This window comes from Lonchura striata, chromosome 2, assembly GCF_046129695.1.
Source record: "Lonchura striata isolate bLonStr1 chromosome 2, bLonStr1.mat, whole genome shotgun sequence".
NCBI classification, from domain to species: domain Eukaryota; kingdom Metazoa; phylum Chordata; class Aves; order Passeriformes; family Estrildidae; genus Lonchura; species Lonchura striata.
The window spans coordinates 88,227,664-88,238,641 of NC_134604.1; the positions used below are offsets into that span (position 1 = coordinate 88,227,664).

At 34.0% G+C, this 10,978-nt stretch overlaps 1 long non-coding RNA gene across 1 annotated transcript in view; it reads left to right on the plus strand.

The window, feature by feature from the left end:
• The window catches only part of LOC116183245 (uncharacterized), a 39,606-nt gene extending 28,929 nt beyond the window's left edge, over nt 1-10,677 (plus strand). The window contains exons 2-3 of the long non-coding RNA XR_013342079.1: nt 8,032-8,129; nt 10,565-10,677. This is a non-coding gene — a long non-coding RNA (uncharacterized LOC116183245). The remainder of the gene's footprint in view (nt 1-8,031; nt 8,130-10,564) is intronic.
• The last annotated feature ends 301 nt before the right edge of the window (nt 10,678-10,978 follow it).

Below are 10,978 nucleotides of genomic sequence, written 5' to 3' on the forward strand. Positions count from 1 at the left end.
CATCAAGATTTTTTTAAACCAAGGTCTAATTTTAATGATAATATTTCACCTATAAAAAGTGAGGATAACAAGTTTGTATTCATACAAAAGTGTTAATTAATGAAAGACAAACCTTTGCCAGTTATTGACACATTCCTCTGTAATCCTGTTATGTGGAACATTCTAATGAAGTCATAGTTTATTACTAATGATCTAGCTTTGTTTAAAAAAAAAAACCTGTGAGGGGGAGGGGGGGTTTGAAATAATTTATTTGCTTTGGTGTATTTTTTATCACAGCAGGTAAGAATGCTGCATTTTGACTGCCACATTGTATGTGGGATGAGGGGGTATGACCTCAGAAGCAGCAACGGAGAACTTGCTCTTTCACACTTCAGCACACACTGCTGTGAACCAGCACTTTGGTCATATTATCCACTGCACCACAAAGCTGTCCGCTAATTATCTCTGAATACGAATTTTATTGAACCTTAATTTTCAGTAATGGGGCCTGATAGTTTGAGAAGAAAGACAAAAGAAGGGTCTCTTTGTTTCTCCCCTCACAATAACCTTCTAGTGCTGGAGCTATGGCAGAACTCATTAAACTTGAACAATGAGTTGAAATATGATCGTGTTATTTTTGTCCCTGCCCCCAAACCAGGCTGGTCCTGTCTGCCAGCCTGTCCATCTGTCTAACGATATGGGAAGAGACATCGATTTTGTAGTGGACACTTTTAAAACACATTCCAAACTCCTACCCAATCACCAGGAACATGAATCTGAGCAGAAATTTGATTCTTTTGTACATGTTGGGCAAGGTCTCATGGCAAGTTTAGCAGCAATTCGGATGCTGTAGAGAGGAGATTTGAAAACCCTGATTAAGCCAGGTTAGACGAAAGCTGAGTTGTGTTTGAGGTGCCCTGCAGAAATAGATTCACACTAGCTAGAAATAGTGTTATTCATCCAAACTGTGAGTTAAAAGAAACTAACACTGAAACAAAAATAGTGTGTGCAGCTAATTTGTGAAAGACTGTAGTGTTCTGCTCAGCTGAGAGATGGTAGAAGTTTTTGTACTGTCTTCAAAACTTGGCCATCACAAGGCATCTTCCACTAAGCAGCAGAGCTCTTAAAATTTATTGCCTTTGAATTCAGGGGTTTTGCTCTAGTTTATCTGTCTCTACTGAACACAGGGCTAGCAGCTGTGCTGTAGTTCATATAGTAACATATCTCAGGATATACATGAATGCAGCTAAAATCAATGGATTATTCAAAACATAGATAACCTATTTTATTGAAATCAAGTTATTTGTTTAATGTAAAAAATTTACTTTCTTCCAGTCTTAGTAAGTCATTGTAATTGCCATTTGGATTGTTCATGAACACTTCTCTCCCTCCTGAACAGTGCTTACTGTCTATGAGAACCATCAATGTGTTTTTGGAAGATTTCTTCCTTTTAAGCCTTTAAATATCTCCTCTGTACAAAATAATGCTTCAGATGTATTTAATACAATTTTGAGGGTGATGCATTTGTGGAAAATTTGCATAAAAAATGAGCAATCAACAGCTGTTTTAGCCAAGATAACCTTACTACTATCCACTTTAAGATTGTTAGTTAGAAGTTAGATTGAAAAACTAGGCTATGTGCAACCTGAAAAGTTGGACACAGCCTAGTTTTTAATTTTCTCTTATTTTTTGGATAATATGCTACAGCCAAATGGAATATTACAAGTTATATGATTGTTTTCCTTTATATTCAGCCTACATTTTCTTTCTGCTAGGTGCCATTCAATTATTCCTAAGTTAAGGTCATCAATATAAATCCAGCTTGTATGTACAAGCTGATTAAAGAATAAATTTCTAAAAAAACTATATAAAGGCAGCCCCCTCCCCCTTCTCTGCGCCCTCACAGAGAATTGACACACATTTAGAGGCACATAAACTCATGTCTAGCTAAGACTGGGAACCTGCTGAAAAAATTGCCATTTTGCAGAGTGGAGAAACAGGAGATTGTCTCAGAGGTATTATAATTACACATATATTCATACTTATATATGTCTATGCACAGAAATTCATATTGACATACATGTACATGCACATATGTACTTATATGAAGACTCTAAAGCAAAAACTCATTTCATTTTGACTTAACCTACCCCATGAATTTTATTTTAACATTCCATATCAAAACAAATAATCTATTCTGTTAATAGTATTGCTCTTTTTATTATCCTGAGTATTTAAAGCCTGAAATGATTAGTAGCTCTACACTAACTCAATTTACAAAACTGAACATCTGGTTAACACAATGTGACTGTAAAGATTTTGATTTTCAGTGTATGAAAAGATGCTCATTCTGCAAGCATTGTGTACTAGAATAGTCTGCATTTGATTGTAAAGTAAATCAAAATAAAATCAGAAAGGGAAAAATATTTATTAACAGGCAGTAATTGAGTGCCCTTCAATGATATAATTTTCACATACTTTTTGCATCATCTTAAAAGTCTGATTCTTCTGTCATTTTCACATTTGTCAGTCAGTAGTAATTACACTGAGATCAGCAGAGAGACCAGTATTGAAACTGGCATAAGAAGACAAACATTGGGAATATAAAACTTCTAAATATAGCATTTAGTTGAACATCTTAGCTGCTTTTGGGGTATTTTGAAGATTTTTAATGATCTTGTGTTTTATTTCACTAATCTAAAAATCTCTCCTTGGTCTTTTAAATGAATGCCAATTTCTTTCAGGTAGTTGTACTTCTATTAATCTTATCTTTCTTTTAATTTTGACACTGTAAGTGAACCATATGGAAAAAAATGTCAGTCAGATATTTGAGAAAGAGTGAACTAAAAAATAGCCTTGATCTGTGATAAATGTGCACTGAAGAAAATAATCCAAATAACACAAATCATATTTATCATACCTCCTTTAAAAGATTTTATTTGTGCTTCATTTTTCATCTAAATAAAGTAGTGAGTGTAGAGTTTGTGCACACCTGTACCTCTGCTCCTAGCGCTGGGCGTGTGACCCTGTTTGCCTGCTGGTGTGACACCCAGCAGGAACCGTGTCCCCGACAGCTTTTACCAGCAGTGGTTACAGGAACTGGCTCTGGTCTTCCAGTGGGAATCCCTGGATGCCACTGGGTGAGAGTGAGACAGCAGAGGAAGGTACTGTATATTCAAATAAATGTATAGTGGATACCATATGTTCCTTTCCAACAACCGCTACATTGCTGCATTAAAGTTCAAATTCCAAGCATTCAGGGATGTAAATATATTAAACGATGCATCTATTTGTGCAAAGCATTCTTTATGAGGGACATCCATGTGCTTTTAATCAGTTTCATGCTGAAAGAAAGAAAACTGTAAACTATGCATTAAAAGAAGGTTTGGAGAAAGTTATTTTTCCTCTATCTTCTGCATCCTAATTCAATGCTTCCCCTTGCTTTCAGTGATAATATAAGTAATCTTCTAGCAACATTCATGAGAAAAGTTTGATGTGGATTTACACTAGTGGAGCTACATTACAATGGGTAGATTTAAGGTATTATAAAATGAGTTTTTGGATTTGTTACAGAGGTATGAAACCCCTAAGACACAGGCAGATAGGACTTCCAACATATGGCAACCACTCTTATTATAAAACAAAACAGTGTTAAGTCAAAGTACCTGATTACAATTCACTAGTGCTATGTAGCTCTGATAGCAGGCTTATATTTAATGCCATAGAAACAATATAATTTATTTTTCTGTCTTCCCTTATCCCTTCGTTATTGGGTTTGTAGGCTTTGAAACCTTAAGCAAAAGGACAAAATATAAATTATAGAAAACATCAAAGTATAGTGAAATCAAATGACATTCCTTACAATCCTTACAGAGATAGCTAACACATTTCTTATGTGCAGTTTGGTCGAACTGCTATCACTGCAGAGCTTTAGTGGTTATAATTAGTAATCTTTTGGGAGCTATGGTAGCACACTTATAATGTCAAAAATATTTAATTGAATGCAGTAGTTAACTTGGCAGTGCAAAAATTCATTTGGTAATGACTTAATCTGGCCAAGATTTTACCCTGTTATCAAAGGGATCATTAGGAAAAAAATATAGCTATATAATTTTACTACGCGCTACTTCTTCAGCTAAGTCTGTTTATAGATTTCTCTTAAATTGCCTACTTTGAGATATAGATGCTGGAGGCAGAGCATCTAACACTGCACCTACTCACATCTACACATTCAGTGCTAAATACAATTTTTTGGTGAACATTTTATAATCTAAAGCATGTAAATTGAGAAATATGTGACTGTGATGGACACGTCAAAAGAAAAATCACTAAGCCCCATAGCCTAATAAACAAAATTCCGTTTGGGAAATGAATTGACTGACAAGCAGTTCCTAACAAATAAATGCACATTAGATTCAGATGCATACTGGAGTATCAAATAACTAGATAATTTATCACCAGTCAAATTTAAAACCACGTTTTCTTGTCTTGGTCTATGGTTCCCATGCACTGCTATCTTATTAACAAGACTTTAATTCTCATACTGACACACAAGAGTGTTGTACTCTAATGAACTGTCTGCTCCTTGCTGAATTCTGGTGGTAATGTAGGATGTTAGTTACAATAATGATAATCTTTAGTATTTTTAGCCTGTCAGAATCTGCACAGCCAACAACAACCAGTCTTTTACTAAAACTCTACCTCATCAAACTAACTTAATTAGCAATTCAACTCCTTATTTTTGTTTTGAATTCCCCTCTGGCTACTAATTAAAGCTTAATCGAAACTGCTGAACTGAGGTTGTAAAGAATTCATTAATATTAAAATTAGCCCCAACAATTTTTTTGGGCTGGTGCAATTTGTATTTGTTACTGTCAGGGTTTGAAATTCAGTTGAATTGTTAACAAAGCTGCACCAGAAATTTGCTGTATATTCATATTATAAGCAGAACAAATACGATGAATTCCAATAGTTGAACAAGTAATTCATGTTTTGACCATGCACAGTTCACATTACTTGTGTCACTGCTTAACACCAACAGACAAAATATATTTTCAGATCATTTTTCCAAAGTCATCCACATTTCTTTATTGTCCTAAGTGCTTTCATATTTTGGATAAAAGGGAATAAAAGGCTCTAAAAAAAAAGAAAAGATTGATTTTATGTATTATCTTGACAAGATTAATATGTTTGAAAAATGAACAGATTTACCACTTCACTTTGATTTTTCCACTTTTCTTAACATCAAAGATTACTCCAGCTGCAATAATGGTCATTCTGAAAACTAAGAGCAACTGAACTATGAGCTTCTGTTAAGGATGTGTTTTTGCTGGTAACATATATCTCATTGAATTATTTTTTAGAAGGGTGTAATACTTTATTTTTTAAATTACAATCTCTGCTCTATAAATTATTTAAATATATTCTTTTCTGAAATCAGTTTATCCTTTGCAATTAGTTTAAATGTATTTTTAATTAAATTGCTTAATTTAAAATAGGAAATTAATTTATGTTTAAATATTGCTAAATACTCTCAACAATATGAGTAAAACATACTTGTGTTTGTTTTTGAAAATTTCATAAAAATGTAAATAAGAAAAACATTCTTTTTATAGCAGATAAAAATGATTTTCATAATTCAAGTTCACTTTTCATTTTAACTTTTATGTTTTAATATTTTTATCAGAACATGTATATTTATTTTACCCTACAGGAAATTTTTTCAAGAATGTTTATAGGAAACAAACTTGTTAGGACTAAAATATACAGCAACTAATACTGTTTAACATATTTTATTAAATATAAACATTAAGATTATTTATATAATGCAAAACTTTACAAAAATATACATGAAAAATTACATATGCATCTAGGTTTCATTTAAATAACATTTATGACAAAACAATCATGCACATATTTAAAAATCAACATATGTCCATTTTTTACTTCCTGACTAAATCAACAATGGCATACAAGCCACACAATTTAAAATCTTGGTGACAATTTCCATGAAGTTATTCAAATACAATTTGACTTCTGACAAGAGGATGTAATTTATAAAACAGAACATGCCTATCAGTGGAACCTAAATTTGCATAATGAGGATACTTTCATTTCTGCAAGCACAGTTTTTGACATCCCAACTTGGAGCGCTGGAAGAATCTGGTGAAAAATGTCAATATACATAAGCAGGAAAATGATTAATAAAATACCCGTAACATTTATCTGATTTGAGTAAACAAAATAAATTTTGCTTGCAAAAAGTAATGATTTTGAAAACTATAATAATGTGTTTCCTAAATATGTAGAAGTCTAGCACTGCCTTTAGCTGCAATCAGCCTTGTAAACTAAGGGAGGTGGTCTGAGTTTATCATTAGCTGATAAAAACACTGCTCTGACATTAATGTTATGCATTTTTAAATCAGTGTTTTGATTTAATTCTCTGTTGCATTTCATATAAATATACTGAAGAAATACTAGAAGAGAGGAAAGAAAAAAAGCCTTTATCCTTCCTTTAGCTGATAAACTTGAAATTGCTGCTTAACTTGGTCAGCTGGATAAGAGCATTCATCATTCTTGTACTGGAGAAAAAATAGCTCTTTGTCCTCCTCAGTTTTTTGGTTTTTTTTTGAGTTGTTATTTCAGGTAAGCTTATGATCAGAGTTTAAATTAAAGAAATTCTGGAATAAATTTGCTTTAATTCAGCATCTCTTACCCACCCTACCATAAAGGATAGTATCAGACGACAATCAAAACCAAGTTACCTTTATGTTTCAAAGCCAGAACTCAGACACTCTGAAATAAATCCATTTTAGGTTTGCTTAAGAAAACATGGATTGTCAAGAGACAGCAGTAGAATAACACTGTTAAATAAAAAAAAAACCAAACAAACAAAAAAACAAAAAAAAAACTACCAAAATTTATCTTTATATACATTACTAATAGGATCATCTAGATTTAAAAGCAAGAAGACTTATTTTTCATTAATCTTGCTGCTTTTTTATAGCTTCCTAACTCCCTAAATAATGAAATCATGCCTGGCTTCCTTTTGTTTCTTCTGAGCTTCACTTTGTGGTCTCTCTGATTTTTCTATTGAACTGTAAATATTCTGAGGGGAATTGCTTTGAGACCAGCTTTTTCACTTAAAAAAGCATAACACTTTTATATCAAATATATGTATAGACTCTGAGGCAGATAAACTTTTTTGCTGGCCTCCACTGCTATAAAATTTAGAACACACAATAAGAACAGAATAATAAGGAAAAAAATTAAATGCAAAACAAAGCAAGGAGGCAAATCTCAGTGCAAAGTATTCATTTAATTCTAAATCACACTTGTTTGTATTCAAATTAAAGAACTAGATCATGGCTTTGAAAACAAATTCTTCATCATGGGCTTTACTTAGGCTAATACTTCTCACACATACAAACCATTTATTAAAGTGAAAGAAGAGCAGGTCACCCTTATTTATTTGAGACACCAGCCTGATAAAATAAATAATTTTATCAGGAGATTGATAAATATGGCTATAAACCTGGAGCTTTTGCAATTAAATAGCTATCTAAATCTAAATAATCTTTTTTTATTTCAAAGCACATTGAGAATGTTGCCTGGTGTAAGCAGAACTGGAACACAACTGTCACTGCCAACTACAAAACTTTGATGTAGAGAAAATAAAAAGAAAAATGATACAATTTCTGTCAAATACTTTGAAACTGAAATAATAAAATCATGGAACAAGATCACTGGCAGCATATTGAAGCAAATAGTAATTGCTTCTTAGCTGTTCTCATCATTATAATTTTGAGAAAAATAGGTATTTTATAAACATTTTTTGCTAAGAAACTTCACCACCTCTCTTTAAAAATTCCTTTTTATTATCGGTGTAGATTCATAAGAAAGAAAGAAGCAGCTTGCTATTCAAACAGCTGAAAGGGGAAAAAAATTGGTTGTTTCAACATTGCTTTTGCATCTTTAATTTCATTCAATGCCCTGTACATCGTGAATATGTCAACTGAACAGACATCTCATTTCCAACTGCTAACATTCCAGGTGCAATAGGAACAACCACAGTGGCTCGATGCGTGAGAGTATTTGTGTGGCGGGGATGGGAGCTTGCTGCAACCTGCTGTGATGCCTGCACATCCACGGTGAATGGGATTGGCTAAAGCTGAGCTCTTCGATCCTCTCCCTCTCTGGGGCAGTATGTTTATCCTGTGCTTATCATACAAACTCCTTCTACAAATAAATACACTGAATTTGGTCTTGTGTGTGTTCAGAAATTGCTATGAAATACTGTGAAATACTGATTTTTAAAATAACTGCATTACTCAGACGTGAATACTTTTGGTTCTGAATTTTCCCAATATAGAATGATCACAAATGGAACTTTGTAGCAGCAGGTCACCTGCAAAAACTAAATCCCACCAGCCTGCCCCTTCCCCAGTTTTTAACTAGGAGAACCCTCACTCCCACAGCTTACTCCACACTCAGAAGTGGAATCAGACATAAATGCATATTGCTTTTAGTGTAATTTCTGCAACAGAAAAAGATTTCCAATATGTTGGCATATGTCTCAGAGATATTCACATTTGGGAAGGCTGGGAAAGACCTACAGATTTTTCACTAAAAAAGAAGCTCACAAACATTTTAAAATACACTCTTGTCACATGGCAGCTGGTAAACTCAGCAGAATAGGAGGGGACAGCCATGTTCCAGAACACAAACCTCCTTCAAAACCAAGAGAGAACACACACCCTGTGCTTGGACTGGAGGGAAATCTGTGTTCCCTCTAATTCCTTACTGACTCTGCCTGTTCTCTTAAAAATGCACAAATACCAAACCGAGGCAAAACTTGGTGTTTTATTGAAACCGGACAGCTAAGGCAAAGAATATACATCAGCATTCTTGGGAAATACCCAAAAATTGTTTTTCCAGAAGAGTGGGAATGGAGCTCCTCAAGAAATAGCTAATAGAAACTTTAAGGTAAATCTGAAAAAGTGCTTGTTGCCAAAGTATGGGAGCAAATGAGTGACAGCAAAAATAACAAGATATTTGGATTAGGATACCCATATAACTACTATTTTATTAAATACAGCTGAAAATTAAGATTTTCAGTCCCATAGTTTGGATTCTTGCTGCTTTGAGTAGCTGCTGCTGCTAATTGTTCAAACATTCATTGAAATAATAAGGCAAACATTACTGTTTCCAATTGTGGTATTTGTTATGTTCACAGACCTCTTACTAAATGCTCAAAACACTAATATAAAACACTTCATAATACTAATAAGTGATTCTGCTTCAAGCATTCATTGTCCTACCAGCTGAAAGGGTTAGCAATACTAAGTCACCAATGTTCTGAGGGAAATGAATTACATTTTAAAATTATTTCTGGTTTGAATAGTTTTATAGTTGTCTGTACTTGTGCTTTGAAATAAATGACATCCCCCCCCTCCACATCCTCGTCAAGTGCTTGCATGCCAATGCTTTTTACTAAGACAATCAATGTTTAGTATAGTATTTGACACTGGAGAGTATTATCAAAAATATAGGAACGGAGTCATCTGTAAAGCCATTTTCATTGGTGACAGCAATTTTGCTAATGTTATATTATTTTAGAAAAAGATAGTCCTCTTGATTTAAATCCTCAATTACCAGAGCCTGTTTGATGCCATGAAGAGCAGTTCTGGGTGGTGGGAAGGAAAGGAATGCAGAGTCGGGAGGAAGAGATTAAGGAACCATGGGATCTGCCTCTCCTACTCCCTCTCTAGCCCCATCTTCCACAAGTCTCTGGGCAGGAGTTCCTTGCTGCCCCTCGTGACTCCCTGGCCAGGGGATGACCAAAGAATTCCCTCCTCCGCAGGTCCTTCAGGCTGGGAGTGCTCTTAGAAATACCACGCTCAGAAATACCTCCTACACCCATGTGCTCACATCTCAAGGGTATTGGAGCACTACCTCCACTCACACAGGTTTCAGTTTTTAATGTGGAAGCCAAATGCACACATTTTGGAGGTAAATTATGCAGAAAAATACATTTCTGCTGAGGCAAATGGTTTTTAAGTAGGTCTTATAATTACTTCGGGTGGAGAATGTGCTTTTTCTCTTTGGTCTGTTCACTTGCAGTTCATATGAGGAAGGATTATATTACTATCATTACACAAATTCTTAAATGGGTCCATTGATTTGTTTATAAATGAGATATCAATGACAGTTAATTATTCAATAACTGATCATTAATTTTGGGCTAATGATCAGAGACCTCTAGGTCCTTCTAATTTTGCTTGGCTCAAAGGAGTAAATGAAATCTGTTTGTTAAAAGCATACAGCAGGCTACTAAGCATTCATTTTCATTCTGCTACAGTAAAGTAGTGTTTTAAGCAGATTCATGAAATGTTTTAATACTACTCAAGCAAACCTATCAATGGAAGAAAAGTTAAACACACAGTCAAGGGGATTATTATCTAGCTGTCTATATCTTTCATTTAATCCTACACCCATCCATGTGCTTTTTTGTGGAAAACAATTTTTTGCTTACTTTAAGTGGCTTGGTTTTAATTAATCTTTCTCTCTTTTCCTTGCATTTTAGGCTATCCTAAAGATCAAGGATGGTTCATACCTACTGGACTACAGCAGCACCGGATGATGTTTGAAAAACATTGTTTATATAATGAGAGTATCACCAGTTCTTACATTTTTAATTAAAGTTCATTCTAAGTGTGCTTTCCAATACCTGTGTCATTACCCTAACAATTAATAAGCAACACAATATTTTCTCTCACTTCATCTGCATGGAGTTAAATTCTAAAATTTCCAAAGAATAAATTATATAGGAATTAAGGTTACAAAATAGAGCTAATGTCAAGCTGAAACTCTTTTCATTAACTCAGTGCTCACTTCTGCCAAGGTCTGCAGCACATATTTGATTCTGTAACATCAGTGTGCTGAGATCATTCCAATATCATAATAGAGCACATTTAAAATGAGGAATTGAAAGCTTGCA